General features: G+C 44.6%; 1 protein-coding gene across 1 annotated transcript in view; it reads left to right on the top strand.

The window, feature by feature from the left end:
• The window catches only part of LOC112230313 (endonuclease V), a 47,740-nt gene extending 32,363 nt beyond the window's left edge, over positions 1–15,377 (top strand). The window contains exon 9 of the mRNA XM_024396551.2: positions 15,073–15,377. The gene's annotated coding sequence lies outside the window, so the exon portion shown is untranslated. The remainder of the gene's footprint in view (positions 1–15,072) is intronic.
• The last annotated feature ends 281 nt before the right edge of the window (positions 15,378–15,658 follow it).

Consider the following 15,658-nt stretch of genomic DNA (forward strand, 5'->3'; position numbering starts at 1 on the left):
GACAAATACAATTTGATTTGATGTACAGCAAGTGGTTTAGCAGTTACACCGGTGAACCCCGGTGGCAATAAATAATCAAAACCGAAAGCTTACCTTGACTTTGAAAGAGTTGCATTGTTGGATAGCCTTAGCCAACTAGCTAACATAAATAGCATTCCACTGAGTCAGGATGTTGACTAGGCTAAATTAGCTAAGTAAAAGGTAAACTAAGAAGAAAGAAAATACAATAAAATATAGCAAGCACTACCTCTGCTGCTTCTCCTTAATTTTTTAACAAGAAAATGTGTTCAAAACTGTTTAACTATTGTCTTTCTCTCTCTTTGAGTCAACTACTCACCCCATTTTATGCACTGCAGTAGTTTATGCTTTCAGTACTAGATTCATTCTCTGATCCTTTGATTGGATGGAGAAGATATTAGTTAGTACTGCAAGAGCTCTGATAGGTTGGAGGACGTCCACCAGAAGTTGTCATTATTACTGTGCAAGTCTATGGAATGGGTTGAGAACCATGAATCTCCTAGGTTTTGTATTGAAGTCAGTGTACCCAGCGGAGGATGGAAACTAGCTGTCCTCCGACTATGGTTCTAACATACAGAGTGCTGTTGAGGCTACTGTAGACCTTCATTGCATAACAGTATATTTTAATCAGTTATTTGGTGATGTGAATATATTTAGTATAGTTTTATCTAAAACTTTTTTTTTTATGTATGAAATTCACTGTGGAGGATGATCCTCCTCCTCAGTGAGGAGCCACTGGTGTGTGGTGAGAGCTCCTCGGATGGAGCGAGGGAGGGAGAGGGGAAAAAATAAGGACAGAAGGCTAAGGCAGCCTTAGATCCAGAGATCATCCTCTCAAACAACAGTCAGTGCCCCATCATCCCCTCCTTTTAGTGAGTCATCAAAGCTCCAGCGCTTCAAGAGTCATATGAGGATGCAAAGGATGTTCGCATACCCAGTTACAGTACGCACGTGCGTGAGCACACACATACAGATGCACATAGAGATGTGCACATCGAGAGGACATTTGCATACTCTTGCTTACTCTCACACGCATACATACACACACACACATAGATGCATGCATCCACTGCACGGACCCATTTGAAATGCAGCCCATGTTCCGGCATTCCAAAGTTATCCCCGTTTGAACTCCCCCAGGACAGGAGCGATGCTCTCTCTCACCCATCGTCCTCTTTTGATCATTCTCTCAACAAAGAGGAAAGTGACAGGAAGGTTTTTGCCGAGTGAGCAAGGCTGCCCCTCTCAATCTCCAGGCTTTAACTCCCTTATCTCCCTTCCCCTTTAAAACCTCCCCTCACTCCCTTCCACTTAAAAAGCTCTGTGGAAGAGCTATGCAGGGCAGATATTCTGGCGATGCTGGTTCTGGTACTGTTCTAATGAGGGCTGGAGTGTGCTCTCAACCCCTCTAACTGTACAGTATGCTACTGTCGCCGACATGGTGGGTAACGGGAAAATGGGGAGGATGGTGCGTCATGAATCAGTAGTGGTTTCTAGTAGTGGCCATATGGCTAGGGTTTCTGTCTTCCTGTTACATTATTCGTCAGTGCGTGCATGAGGTGGCCTCTGTCTTGTTAAGTTTATCCCATGCCATTTCTCTACAAATGGGGGGGTAATCTTACTCTGCAAGTGCCAGTATATGCGCAGGCTTTTAAATACTTGGTACGATTGCCTAACCCCGCACTGTAGTCTTATAGAGTTTAGTCAAAGGATCATTGTGCTCGATTTATCGCAATAGGATCTCCAGGTTTGCATAAAAGATCATTAAAGAAAATCGAAAATGGATACTTCTACGATTGCATTCCACTGCTCTACAGGTTTCTTCTAGTGGTTAGGCAGAGAATCGTTGTGCTCCCTTCTCATAACCAGTCTCCCTTGAAGTCCACAGTCTCTATCTCAATGGAATCCCATTACAGAAAATGGATATCTCTAGTGCTCCTCTGTTAGATACCCAGAGCCTATCATCCCCTGGACCACTGGGTAGAGCTGGAGTATCCATTCCTCTGTTAGCCTCTGGACTGTGAGCCCACCTGTTGTCTCTCACAACCCCCTCATAGCCCCCTGCAGGGCAAAGGGAATGAGCACCTCTCTCACTGACTCATGCTGGAGGGAGAGAAAGCTTGGCAGGAAAGCAATAGGAACCTGACAGAGAAAGAGGACGGGATGAAAGATGGATCAGCAGGGGAGGAGATGAAGGGATCTGAAGGGAGGAGAGGAACGACAGGAGTGGAGACGGGGATGAGGAGGCTGAGGAGCGAGGGAGAAATGGAGTACTGGAATCAATGCAGATTGAGAAGAGCTCTTGTAGTGGTGTGTGTGTGTGTGTGTGTGTGTGTGTGTGTGTGTGTGTGTGTGTGTGTGTGTGTGTGTGTGTGTGTGTGTGTGTGTGTGTGTGTGTGTGTGTGTGTGTGTGCATTCATACCTGAGTTTAGCTTTTTCATCTATTTAAACTTTTACGAACAAGGACCGTGAGTATTTTCTGATCATGTGACCATCCGAGGCGAAGAACACCTTTCTCTTGTATTTATCCTCATTGATCACCACGGTAACATTACAGCTAGTCCCTCACAGACCTGTACAGCTCTTCCCTCCCAGGACTGATGGATGCTGCCCAATGCTGTGATTTCTTAACCAATCATTTCCCTCTATCCTCCTCCATTACCCCACCCACCCCTCAATCCTAACCAATAACTGGGGACGCCAGGTTAAAATAAATTAAATTAATAGGAGTTGAAGTTTTCAATTAGGTTCATGCTGATATTACACACTGATGGCCTTTCCCACTGATCTCCAAAATGTCAGGGAAATGTTGTGGAGATGAATAGACTCGGCAGGGAGGAGGACAACTAATTAATAAGAAAACTTCTTGGTGAAAGTAGAGATTCTTTTGGATTATTTAAAGGCCTGTGATTGTGATTTTCCTGTGTTTTATATATATTTCCACACTTTGAGGTTGGAATAACACTGAAATTGTGAAAATTATGATCATGCCCTTTTAGTGTAAGAGCTGTTTTTAAAGATCGGCAGAAATGTTTGCCTGTTTTGGTGGGATGGAGTGTTGTCCTGCCATGGTGACATCACCTGGTGGTAAAATTGTTCCAAATCTCTCTGCCAATAACAGCTAATTTTCAGTTTCCCACTCAGACCACTCCCAGACAGTTGCTTGAGAAATTGCTTTTTGCTAAGAAGCTATTTTTGTTTATTTTTTATTTTTTAAATTGTTATCTAGAAAATGATTTGATATTGAGATACAAACTGCTGCATTGGACCTTTAATGATTAAACACCAGCATAATGGTATATAGGCTGACTTTGAATGTCCCCAGGGATTCAGATGCACAAATAAAATATTGTTCAGTGACAACAAACCTTTTAATTAGACAAGAAAAGTGTGTGCGTGTGTGTGCAAGTGTAGCGGACTTGAGTCAGTCATGGTCATGTGATGGGTAGCCCTGCCTTCGACTTCAAAATCAGTGTCGGCCAGCAGGCCAAAAGGAAAAGTCCAAAGGTCAAGACGTTAGCTTCTCCCGTGGGAGAACAGGGTTCAAATCCTGACAGTTACACAAATGTTATTGTGCTTGTTTGATAAGGGCAAAAGGTGAGTGTTCCTTTTGATGTTGAAGCTGAAGACATGATGAGGGAGTTTGATCTCAGAATAGGAATACCCTGAAGGATACTCTCATCCTCTCTCATTTCCTCTCTCTCTCATCCTTCTTTTGTTTATCTCTGTGTCTTTTTATCTTACCTGCTGTCCTCACTTACATTTCTCTAATATGTCCTCTTTCTTTCTCTTGCCTTTAACTCCTCATCCCCCTTCTCTTTCCCACCCCTCCCTCTCTCTGAGGCCCAGTGAGTATAGACTAGAGTAGCACAGTGTGCCAGAGGCAGCAGCAGGCATCTGGGCCTTTTCTGGCAGACAGAGAGAGAGTTGGCAGGATACCCGGCGCCTGCCTCCATGCCGCTCTTCCCCCAACACGCACTGGGACTGCGCAATCAAAGACACAAAAAGAGAGAGATGGGGAGGGAGGGAGAGTTGTCCATCTTTCCAACTATCCATCTCTTGCCTTTTTCTACTGCTACTCTGTCATACATTTCCATCTGTATAGACAGAGGCGAAACACAGTGAATAAAAAGAGAGGGAGGGAGGGAGATGAGCATTTTGTACCGCAACCTGGAGAGGCGGGGAATCAGGGATGAGGGATGGGTGGGGGGTGTAAGGGGAGAGAAGCCGATGCCAGGCAAATCAGCGGGAGGAGACCCCCCAATCTAGTATCTACCTGTCTGTTTGATGCGGCAGAGTGGATTCTCAATCGTTTCATCAAGCTTGGCCTCAGGAATGAAAAACCCTGTCATCCCTTCTTTTCCCTTCCTCCTCCTTCTTTCCCCCAGAACACCACCGCACTGCGCGAACCTCAATCGTTGATAAATCGTTGCCACCTGCCTCCTTTCTCACAACCCGTCCCACGATAACCAGAACAATCGCTGAGCCCCCAGGAATGAGAGATGGATAGAGAGAGAGCGGAGGAATGTAAGAGAAGAGGAGTGGCAGGTAGTCTAGCAGTTAAAGAGCGTTGGGCCAGTAACCGAAGGACACTGGTTTGAATCCCTGAGCCAACTAGGTGAAAAATCTGTCTGTGCCCTTGAGCAAGGCACTTAACCCTAATTGCTCCTGTAAGTCGCTCTGTATAAGAGCATCTGCTAAATGACTCAAATGTAAATGTAAGGCGTGGAACAGTAAGGAGAGACAAGCGTAGAGAAAACGTGTTTTTGAACAGATGGGAAGGGGAACTGAGGGAATCGGTGTGTGCAAAGGAAGTATAGAAGTGAGAGAGAAATAAAATAAAATACAATGTTGTTGCACTCCTCTGAATTGTTGACTAGCTGATTTTGTATCAGTTCAAGGTCAACACACTCTCTCACACACACACACACACACATCAAAACACAGAAAGCCACTGGCACTGAGCATGAAAAAGTTTACTCAGCAAGTGTAAAATAATCGTGACACCCCACAGCTTGTGTGTTCACTCTTCACACTAAAAGTTATCAAGGACTCCAACAGATGTTTTGCCTGTTTCCGGCTAGCTGGTGCGCCAACACAACTCAATGCAGCCCAATAGGCATCTGCTTAAATTTGGGTTTTAAACAAAGAATGATTTTCCCAGATTGGGGTTGCTTTTCTTCATGTTGAGAGTTAGTGCATGTCCATTGTGGCCTGGCTGGTGTAGAGGTAATGCCACGGTCTCCTGCACACAAGTCTACGGTGTCGGCGTGCGTTCCAATTCAGCCTACTGTCCTTTGACACAACCTCCCTCTGTCTTTCCCCACTGTTATCCTCTCCATTGATGTACAATGCCTTGCAAAAGTATTAATCCCCTTGGTGTTCTTCCTATTTTGTTGCATTACAACCTGTAATTTAAATAGATTTTATTTGGATTTCATGTAATGGACAAACACAAAATATTCAAAATTGGTGAAGTGAAATGAAAAAAAAATACTTGTTTCAAAAATATGAAGTTTTTTTTTTAACTGAAAAGTGGTGCGTGCATATGTATTCACCCACTTTACTATGAAGCCCCTAAATAAGATCTGGTGCAATCAATTTCCTTCAGAAGTCACATAATTAGATTGCACACAGATGGATTTTATTTAACTAAGTGTCACATGATCTCAGTATATACACACATGTTCTGAAAGGCCCCAGAGTCTGCAACACCACTAAGCAAGGGGCAGCACCAAGCAACCTGCACCATGAAGACCAAGGAGCTCTCCAAACAGGTCATGGACAAAGTTGTGGAGAAGTACAGGTTAAGGTTGAGTTATAAAAAATCCTGAAACTGAAAGAAAAAGAAAATTAAATGAATATGGCACCACAACAAACCTGCCAAGAGAGGGCCGCTCAGACCTCAATCCAATTGAGAAACTGTGGTATGACTTAAAGATTACTGTACAACAGCAGAACCCTCCAACTTGAGCAGTTTTGCCTTGAAGAATGGGCAAAAATCCCAGTGGCTAGATGTGCCAAGCTTATAGAGACATACCCCAAGAGATTTGCTGCTATATTTGCTGCAAAAGGTGGCTCCACAAAGTATTGACTTTTGGGGGGGGTGTATAGATATGCACGCTCAAGTTTTCTGTTTTTTGTCTTATTTCTTGTTTTGCATCATTTGTGTAAATCAAATGACACAACCCCCCTGGGTTATAATTCCAGGTTGTAAGGCAACAAAATTGGAAAAATGCCAAGGGGGTGAATATTTTTGCAAGCCACTGTACCTTTTAGGAGTTGACCTTTCCTTCTGGTTCTGTCCATTCCAGAGGAGAGAGGAAGAGGCACCTTGGGTCAGAAGCCAGAGAAGGTCAGCCATAGTTTAGAGTTGGCAAAAGTTCCTGTAGGTTTTCACCCAAAAGGAGAAAATCAAGATTCCAGAAGTTCTAACAGAGTTTTATACGCAGCTGTTTGCAGCTGAACTTTCATGCCCTACTGTTCATCTAAAATAAAACAACAGTCAACAGTTCTGATCAGCAGTCCAGAGAGCTGTTATTGATAGATGCCTTGGCAGAGATGAGCTGACACAGGTGAACATCTGAGATGGATGGCCTTATTTGTCTTATAAGAAAACCGACTTTACCTCCTCCCTTGACTTTACTCTCTGCCTCTGTTTGGGTGCGAAGTGCCAATGCTTGCCTCTGCCTCCCCTGCCTCTCCTTCCACTGCGAGCACAAATACCCATACCTTGCTCTAAAATGGAAAATCAATGGTGCTTCTATGGGCAAATCAATACAGACCGATCTGTTGCAATAAGGACGAATCAGCCTTGAGATGGGAGAGGAGATGCATCATGGGATGCGTTTTTAGATTTTACATTAGGCTGAGAGGAACTGACTGTGAGGTCCAGTCATTCCTTTTGATTTCAGTCACTTAGTCTCTTCAGTAAACTACAGTGCAGGTTTAGTTACTGTATTGGCTCAGCTTGTTCTACCATTAGCGATTATGCTACCATACGGTATGCCTCAGTGTTAGCGATGATGCTACCATACAGTCTGCCTCAGTGTTAGCGATGATGCTACCATACAGTATTGCTCAGTGTTAGTGATTATGTTACCATGAGTGTGCCTCAGTGTTAGCGAGTATGCTACCATGCAGTGTGCCTCAGTGTTAGAAATTATATTATACAGTGTGCCTCATTGTTAGCGATTTTGCTACCATACAGTGAGCCTCAGTGTTAGCGATGATGCTACCATACAGTGTGCCTCAGTGTTAGCGATGATGCTACCATGCAGTGTGCCTCAGTGTTAGCGATGATGCTACTATGCAGTGTGCCTCAGTGTTAGCGATGATGCTACTACCGGACAGTGGGCCTCAGTGTTAGCGATTATGCTACCATACAGTATGATTCCGAATTAGCTGTGTTGTCTTTTCTTCTTCTTCTTCTTTTCTTCGTCTACTGCCAACACACTGTCAATGACACTGACTCTACTCCAGCCACTTTAATAATGGGAATTGATGGGAAATTATGTAAATATATCACTAGCCACTTTAAACAATGCTACTTTATATAATGTTACTTACCCTACATTATTCATCTCATATGCTTACGTAGATACTGTACTCTATATCATCGACTGCATCCTTATGTAATACATGTATCACTAGCCACTTTAACTATGCCACTTGGTTTACATACTCATCTCATATGTATATACTGTACTCGATATCATCTACTGTATCTTGCCTATGCTGCTCTGTACCATCACTCATTCATATATCCTTATGTACATATTCTTTATCCCCTTACACTGAGTATAAGACAGTAGTTTTTTTTGGAATTGTTAGTTAGATTACTTGTTCGTTATTACTGCATTGTCGGAACTAGAAGCACAAGCATTTCGCTACACTCGCATTAACATCTGCTAACCATGTGTATGTGACAAATAAAATTTGATTTGATTTGATTTCTTTATTGTTGAACCCTCGTTTGAAATATTCTACTCCATAAAGACACAACAAAACCACGTTCCAAAACAAATTGCAGCTCATCCTTTTCCTGTCTATCGCCAACTCCTACGGGTGCCTGTGTCGCTCCGAATATCGGCACACGTTCCATTAGCATCTCTCGGGCCTTCCTTCCGTCGTCGCAGTTTACACTTTCAGAAATCAAATCCGTTTTGCTTGCTGATTTGGGGATTAGAGAGATTTAAATGCTGAGTTGTATCTACTAACTAGCCGTTGAGGATATGTAGCCATTTAGGGTAGTGAGCTCTGAGCTACCAGTAGTGACTGCCCGTCTTCATTGCGTGTGTGCTGTACGCGTGTGTGTGCCTGTGTGCGAGAGAGTGTTTGTCCATGTATATGAATGATTGAGCCAGTTGTGTGTGTGTGTGTGTGTGTGTGTGTGTGCGGAGAGGCTGTTAATCAGACTTCCCTGACAACAGATGAATATGGATGTGCCTTGAGAGAGCATCAAATAGTCATTTACACCCTGGCGCTTTACAGTGCCCTCGCCACAACCAACCAACCAGAACATCACTCGCAGCTATTATCACAAACACACACAGAAACAGATACCCAAAGGTACGCACTGCACACACACGTTCGTAAATCCACTCGCATGCTTATGCATCCACCGGCTATACGCATCAACTGGTGTGCAACCCCACAGGAAATCACAAGTGCGGACAGTCAGTCATAAAAGTCAACGCGATGATCTGCGCACTCTCCTGGTCTCACTCCCCTTGTATGGTGTTGAGTCAGAGGTGTTCGACACCATCCACTGAACTGATGCTGTGAAGAGACAGAGATATCAGTAGGTAGATGACCTCCTCACCCGTGCCCCGTGCCAAATGGTGAGTTACAATCTACTATGATCATGTATGTGTGTGTCCCTTTGCCTCTATATTCGTGTGTGAGTGTTTTTGACTACACCTGCTTACACCAACACTATGATTCACGGTGCCGGTAACACTCTCTCTCTCCCTCCACCCCTCCTCCGCCCACTGTGAGCCCATCCCTCAGTCTGGCCCAATGGCCATGAGCCTCCATAGAAACACAACCACTATCTCCTCCCAAACTCATTTACTACAAATAATGGTGGTGAATCTGTGAGCTAAATCATAGTGAATCAGATCTGTTTGGATAGACTGATAGGTTCATCTATGGGGTACCACTGGATCCCTCGTAATGTGTGCCCACAGACTCGCTTGTAATGTATTAGTGTGTATATGTCAATGTGAATGTGTGTTGTGGCTAGCCATTGAAGTCTTTTGAAGTCTGTGTTTAGTGCAGTGGGATTCATTGTATCTTTGTTTCTTTTTTTCTCTCTACCTTTCTTTCTTCCCCTCTCTCTCTCACACACTCTATCTCTCTCTCTTCCACTCTCACTCTCTCTCTCACCCCCCCTCTCTCTCTTCCCCTTCCCTCTCTCCTCTCTCTCTCTCTCTCTCTCTCTCTCTCTCTTCCACTCTGTCACTCTTCCCCTCTCTATCATTTTATTACACTCTCCCTCTCTCCTTCTGCTGTAATGTAATATGATGCCCTCCAGGGTCACAGAGCCCAGCGCTTTCATGTCAGACAGGCTGCTTCAAACGGCTGCACTGAGCAGAGCTCTCCTTCTCCTCTTGCACATAGCTTTTCTTTATCTCTCTCTGCCCTTTTGTTCCTGCCCTCCTGCCTAGCTCTCTTTCACTCGTCTTTCTGTCCCTGCCGTCTTTCGCCTCCTCCCGACGCTTTCAATCCTTCTCACTATCTCTCTCTCTGTTTTCCCCCTCTCTCTCTCTCTCTCTCTCTCTCTCTCTCTCTGTTTTTCCCCCCCTCTCTCTCTGTTTTTCCCCCTCTCTCTCTGTTTTTCCCTCTCTCTCTCTCTGTTTTTCCCTCTCTCTCCCCCTCTCTCTCTGTTCTCTCTCTCTCTCTCTCTCTCTCTCTCTCTCTCTCTGTGTGTTTTTCCCTCTCTCTCCCCTTCTCTCTGTCTCTCTGTTTTCCCTCTCTCTCCCCCTCTCTCTCTCTGTTTTCCCTCTCTCTCGGTCTCGTACTCCGCTCACCTTGCACAACTTCATAAGCATCATTCTGAACAACGCTAAAGCTAAACTCAAACGCATCAAGCACTAGAGCTGCACTTGTCCCTGTTCAGTGTTATGCATCTAGCATCTCCTCGCTACCCTTGCATTGATAAAAGGACATTAACACACACACACACCCACCCACGCTCTTACACACAGATTCACACACTCAGTGAGAGAGCTTGGTCTCACGGGCACAGCTGGAGGAGGGTGTGTGTGGAGAGCGTGGCAGTACTGTAGTCCGGGGCCGGATGCAGAGAGCCCAGTTGTTCTTGTCACACCGCCACCTCTTCATCAATCATGTCACAGTTAGCGTCGCACAGCGTCAGACCAGTCCCAGGGCGCACACACATAATGATTATTATATACACACACAGTACACACACAGTACACACACAGAAGCGAAGCTGTAAACGGCACACCACCGTATTCACAACACCCGCACAAACACACCACTTCTAGCTATTTTGATGACACTTAGGTGTGCACCCCATTTCCCCTGAGCACTTATTATATTACAATGCATATCTAGTTGTATGAATGATCCTTTACCTTGGCCGTGATCAGTCCAGCTAGTTGTTATTGAGCTCAAGTGTTTATTACAGGGACAGCAGGAGAAATGAGGGCATAGCTTGTTCAATATGTTTACTGGGAAAACATGTACGGTGAAACTCCACTCAAAACATCATTATACAACTCCCTCAGCAAGGAAACGGTCTGTGACCAAAACAAATTATGAAAGTGAAGTGAAATTGAGATCAACAGACCAAGCTGGTTCCTTGTTGCATATTTTCAAAATCACTCCCCGTTTCGGTGTCTGGGACCTTAAGTGTCTCAGGTGTTTTGTATACAAGGTTTTGATTGGATTAAAATGAAAGGACCCAGGTGGTGATGCAATACCATCGGCAATGTTCAACAGTGTTGCATGGACACGTACCACCTTCTGCTCAGTCATCCAATCAGTCGCTGACTGTGTATGGGTGTGTCGTTTTGTGTGCGTGTGCGTGTACCTGCTTGTGTGTGTGTATGAGGGCATATCCAGTATGTGCCATGGAAATAGAGATATCTGGGCCATGGCCTTTCCCCCACTCTCCCCCTCTTCCTCTCCCCACTCCTCCCCTGCACAAAGGCCAGCCATCATGTCGTGCATCACCATATTCCCCCTCACTCCAGCAGGCCCCATACAACATGATTCATCCCCCAAAGAGGTGAGGTGTGACTGGGAGATTATTAATACTGAAGGGCAGAGCTCCCTAAGAGATGAACCGTCGCCCGCCCTGACTGCCTGACTACCTGCAGAGGAAATGGGAAAATATTGCAAATGTTTATGGGGGGTGTGCGTGTGTGTGTGTGTGTGGCGTCTCATATTTGTAATGCAGGATGCAGGGTCTGGTAATGCCTGAGCATGGATAAACAGCACCTCATTTACTGTGGTGAAAATGTGCTGACTCCAGCAGTATGATATGGTGTGTTTGTGTGGCGGTGTGTGTGTTTATGTGCAGGGGGATTGTGAGTGTGTCTTGGGGGGGTGTTTGTGTGTGGGAGGGGGATGGGGAGAGGAAGGGGGTGAATTTATGTGCCCATGCACACATTTTTGAGTTGACAATCCATATGTGTGTGTGCTTATTTTGACGTTGACATAGTGCGAGTTTTGAGTGCAGCAAGTTGTAAACTCCCATCTGGCAGACGCGAGTGCACTTTAGGCAAATGTGTGTGTGCGCTGTTTGAGTCTGTACGTGTATGTGTGTTCATCGTGTGTGTGTGTACCTGTGTGACGACAGGGCCATCTCATTGTCTCCCTCTCTCCAGTGAGTTATTTGGCCCTGTGACACCTCCATCTCTGCCTGGTCATGTCTGCCATTGAACCGTGCGTTAAACTGACATTGAAAACGTTTGACGCTTTCAATTCACTTTTGAAAAGATTCTTTTCTCCAATAGGCCTTTGAATGTAATTGCTGGCAAAGCAGTTTTCTACTTTCAATGGAGGATGTCAAGGTGCAAGTCATGTGGTTAGCTAATAGATACGTGTACCAGTAAAGACAACTTTAGTATAGTTTTATGATGGGGTTAACAAGCTAAGACCACGTTTGAAAGGGGAAGCTAACCTCCGAAATGCGTTTCCACATCTCTAAAGCTGTGTGCCACTGGTAAGGAGGAAGAGTGTGACAAACGACAGGGGGAAGTGCCCAACAGTCTCACAGAGGAGAAGGGGACAGGTCAGCGTGACGAACTCTTACGCAACTGCCTCAGCAAGTGAGGCAGTGTGGTTGTTCTTGTCAGAATGTCCCTATGTAGGATTCTTTTTGTTATGATTACTCAGTCCCACACACATCCCATTGAAGCTTTCACAAATGCTACTTCTCCCCTCTTTATCAGAATAGTAACTTATCTTTACCAAAGAGAGTCTTGCTCTGCCACCTCTGATTACCCTCCTGACACTAATCAGTCAGCGCGACACTACGACACCCTCACACCGGAAGTGACCCTTTAAACCTTGACACTACTCCTGATGCAACTCCAGGTAATGGAAGGTAGAGCTGGGGGTGTTGGTTGCGTCCAAAATGTCACCCTATTCCCTATAGTGCACTACTTTTCACCAGGTCCCATAGGGCTTTGGTCAAAAGTAGTGCACTATATATGGAATAGGGTGCCACTCGTGGTGAGAGCCTCTATGTGAGGTGTAGTGTGACAGAGAACAGAGAGGACTACTTCCTGTATCCTGTTACTGAAGGAAATGTGTTTTCACACAATGGAGTGAATGGAGGTGAGTCATGGCCAGCTGAGAGATTCAGATCCGCTCTGCATTCAGACATAACAGCAGCGATTCCACTCACATGTCGTTCACTCCTTGTTCTCTCACGCTGTCCATTGTACAGAGTTAATATGATGGGACAGCAGTGGAGAAGGTGTACATTTTTAAGTTCCTAGACGTACACATCACGGAAAAACTGAAATGGTCCACCCACACAGACAGTGTGGTGAAGAAGGCGCAATAGCGCCTCTTCAACCTCAGGAGGCTGAAGAAATTTGGCTTGCCACCTAAAACCCTCACAAACATTTACAGATGCACAATTGAGAGCTTCATGTCGGGCTGTATCACTGCCTGGTACGGCAACTGCACCGCCCACAACCGCAAGGCTTTCCAGAGGGTGGTGCGGTCTGCACAACGCATCACTGGGGGAAAACTACCTGCCCTCCAAACTACCTATCACTAGTCACTTTAATAATGCCACTTTAATAATGTTTGCATATCTTGCATTACTCATCTCATATACACTGTATTTTATACCATCTATTGCATTTTGCCTATGCTGCTCTGTCATTGCTCATCCATGTATTTATATGTATATATTCCATTCCTTTATTTAGATGTGTGTGTATTAGGTAGTTATTGGGGAATTGTTAGATATTGCTGCACTGTCTGAAGTAGAAGCACAAGCATTTTGCTACACTCGCATTAAACACCTGATAACCATGTGTATGTGACCAATAAAATTAGATTTGATTTGACACTGTGTGTGTGTGTGTGTGTTATACATTAGTCAATCCCCATTGAACCCTCCTTCAGCACCAGCCGAACAAACATATCCCTTTCTCATCACTGACCATGTCTAATTCTAATAGTTTACGTACCCTTTAGCATGAGTTGTAATAGCTAATATGCCTTCTAGTACTCAGGTACCACTTCTTCCACTGATCTGAGTGCTGCTTCTCCCCTCAGGAGACACAGCAAGGTCTCCTCTCCGTCTGTCTACCGCTGACCTGGGGTCAGCTTTCTGTGATGTCTCCTCTCTGTCTCCCATTATAGGTCTATTATCTATTATGCTCTGTCTGTTATCACCTGGTCAGCACATTGACCCCTTACAGTGTCTGATTGTAATGGACAGCAACCCTGATCCCATTCATTTCCCCTTTCTCCTTTTCTATCTTTCTCCTTCTTCGTCTCTCTCCCTCCCTTCCTCCCTCACTCTCTCTTCTCTCTCTCTATCTCTCTCCAGTTGAATGGAAATGTCTTCTCGGGCAATATCAGTGCAAATTGCATATTAGGTCACTGTAATCCCTGGCGGATACTATTGAAGGTTATAATAGCTGGTATACCAGGCCAGCTCCTGATACTATTGAAGGTTATGATAGCTGGTATACCAAGCCAGCTCCTGATACTATTGAAGGTTATGATAGCTGGTATACCAGGCCAGCTCCTGATACTATTGAAGGTTATGATAGCTGGTATACCAGGCCAGCTCCTGATACTATTGAAGGTTATGATAGCTGGTAAACCAGGCCAGCTCCTGATACTATTGAAGGTTATGATATAGCTGGTATACCAGGCCAGCTCCTGATACTATTGAAGGTTATGATAGCTGGTATACCAGGCCAGCTCCTGATACTATTGAAGGTTATGATAGCTGGTATACCAGGCCAGCTCCTGATACTATTGAAGGTTATGATAGCTGGTATACCAGGCCAGCTCCTGATACTTTTGAAGGTTATGATAGCTGGTATACCAGGCCAGCTCCTGATACTTTTGAAGGTTATGATAGCTGGTATACCAGGCCAGCTCCTGATACTTTGAAGGTTATGATAGCTGGTATACCAGGCCAGCTCCTGATACTATTGAAGGTTATGATAGCTGGTATACCAGGCCAGCTCCTGATACTATTGAAGGTTATGATAGCTGGTATACCAGGCCAGCTCCTGATACTATTGAAGGTTATGATAGCTGGTATACCAGGCCAGCTCCTGATACTATTGAAGGTTATGATAGCTGGTATACCAGGCCAGCTCCTGATACTATTGAAGGTTATGATAGCTGGTATACCAGGCCAGCTCCTGATACTATTGAAGGTTATGATAGCTGGTATACCAGGCCAGCTCCTGATACTTTTGCTAATGTCTGAAGAGACTTTGGAAATACTTTACTATTTGGGGATGTTGTCTGTTGTAGAATGTGTCGTGTTATGCAAAGCTGACACACTAATCTCAACTCTTTCTCTCTCCTCAGTGCTGGGAAGTGGACACATCATGAAATGCAAAACACAACAGTGATGCCTAACAAGAAGATAGCCGAAGAGCCTTCAACGTGCCTAGTGTGTGAATGTGTTTTTGTGTGTGAGAGAGTGAGTGGGTGCATGAGAGAGATTTACTTGAGATTTACAGTGTTTTTATGCATGCTCTTTATATCTACAGTATAGTCTATGGGTATTTTTAAGAATAGAATAATATATTTATATACTGTACTCATGTTTTGGGCTCTTTTTACACAGATGTGCTTTTTATCCTGTAAATAAATCCCAACTGAGCCCTGAATGTATTTATACTCCTCTTTATTAACATTTTGGGGGTCAGAGCCAAAGATGTACAGAATTCAGCTGACTTTTCCCCATGTTAGCAAGCTGAGTTGTACCGTAGTTGTACAGTGAGAGGAGTGATGCAAACACTGACTTTTCCCAATTGATTTACAGTATCTGTGGCTCTGTGTGGTTGAGGTGAGAGGGGTTGTTGTAAGTCATTATAGACTTAGGAGTGACTCACACACTTCTTACATCACATCTCTGTGCGGGTGTATGTGCATGTGCCTGCATTTCTTC

The sequence above is a fragment of the Oncorhynchus tshawytscha genome, linkage group LG32 (genome assembly GCF_018296145.1).
Source record: "Oncorhynchus tshawytscha isolate Ot180627B linkage group LG32, Otsh_v2.0, whole genome shotgun sequence".
In the NCBI taxonomy this organism is placed as follows: Eukaryota; Metazoa; Chordata; class Actinopteri; order Salmoniformes; family Salmonidae; genus Oncorhynchus; species Oncorhynchus tshawytscha.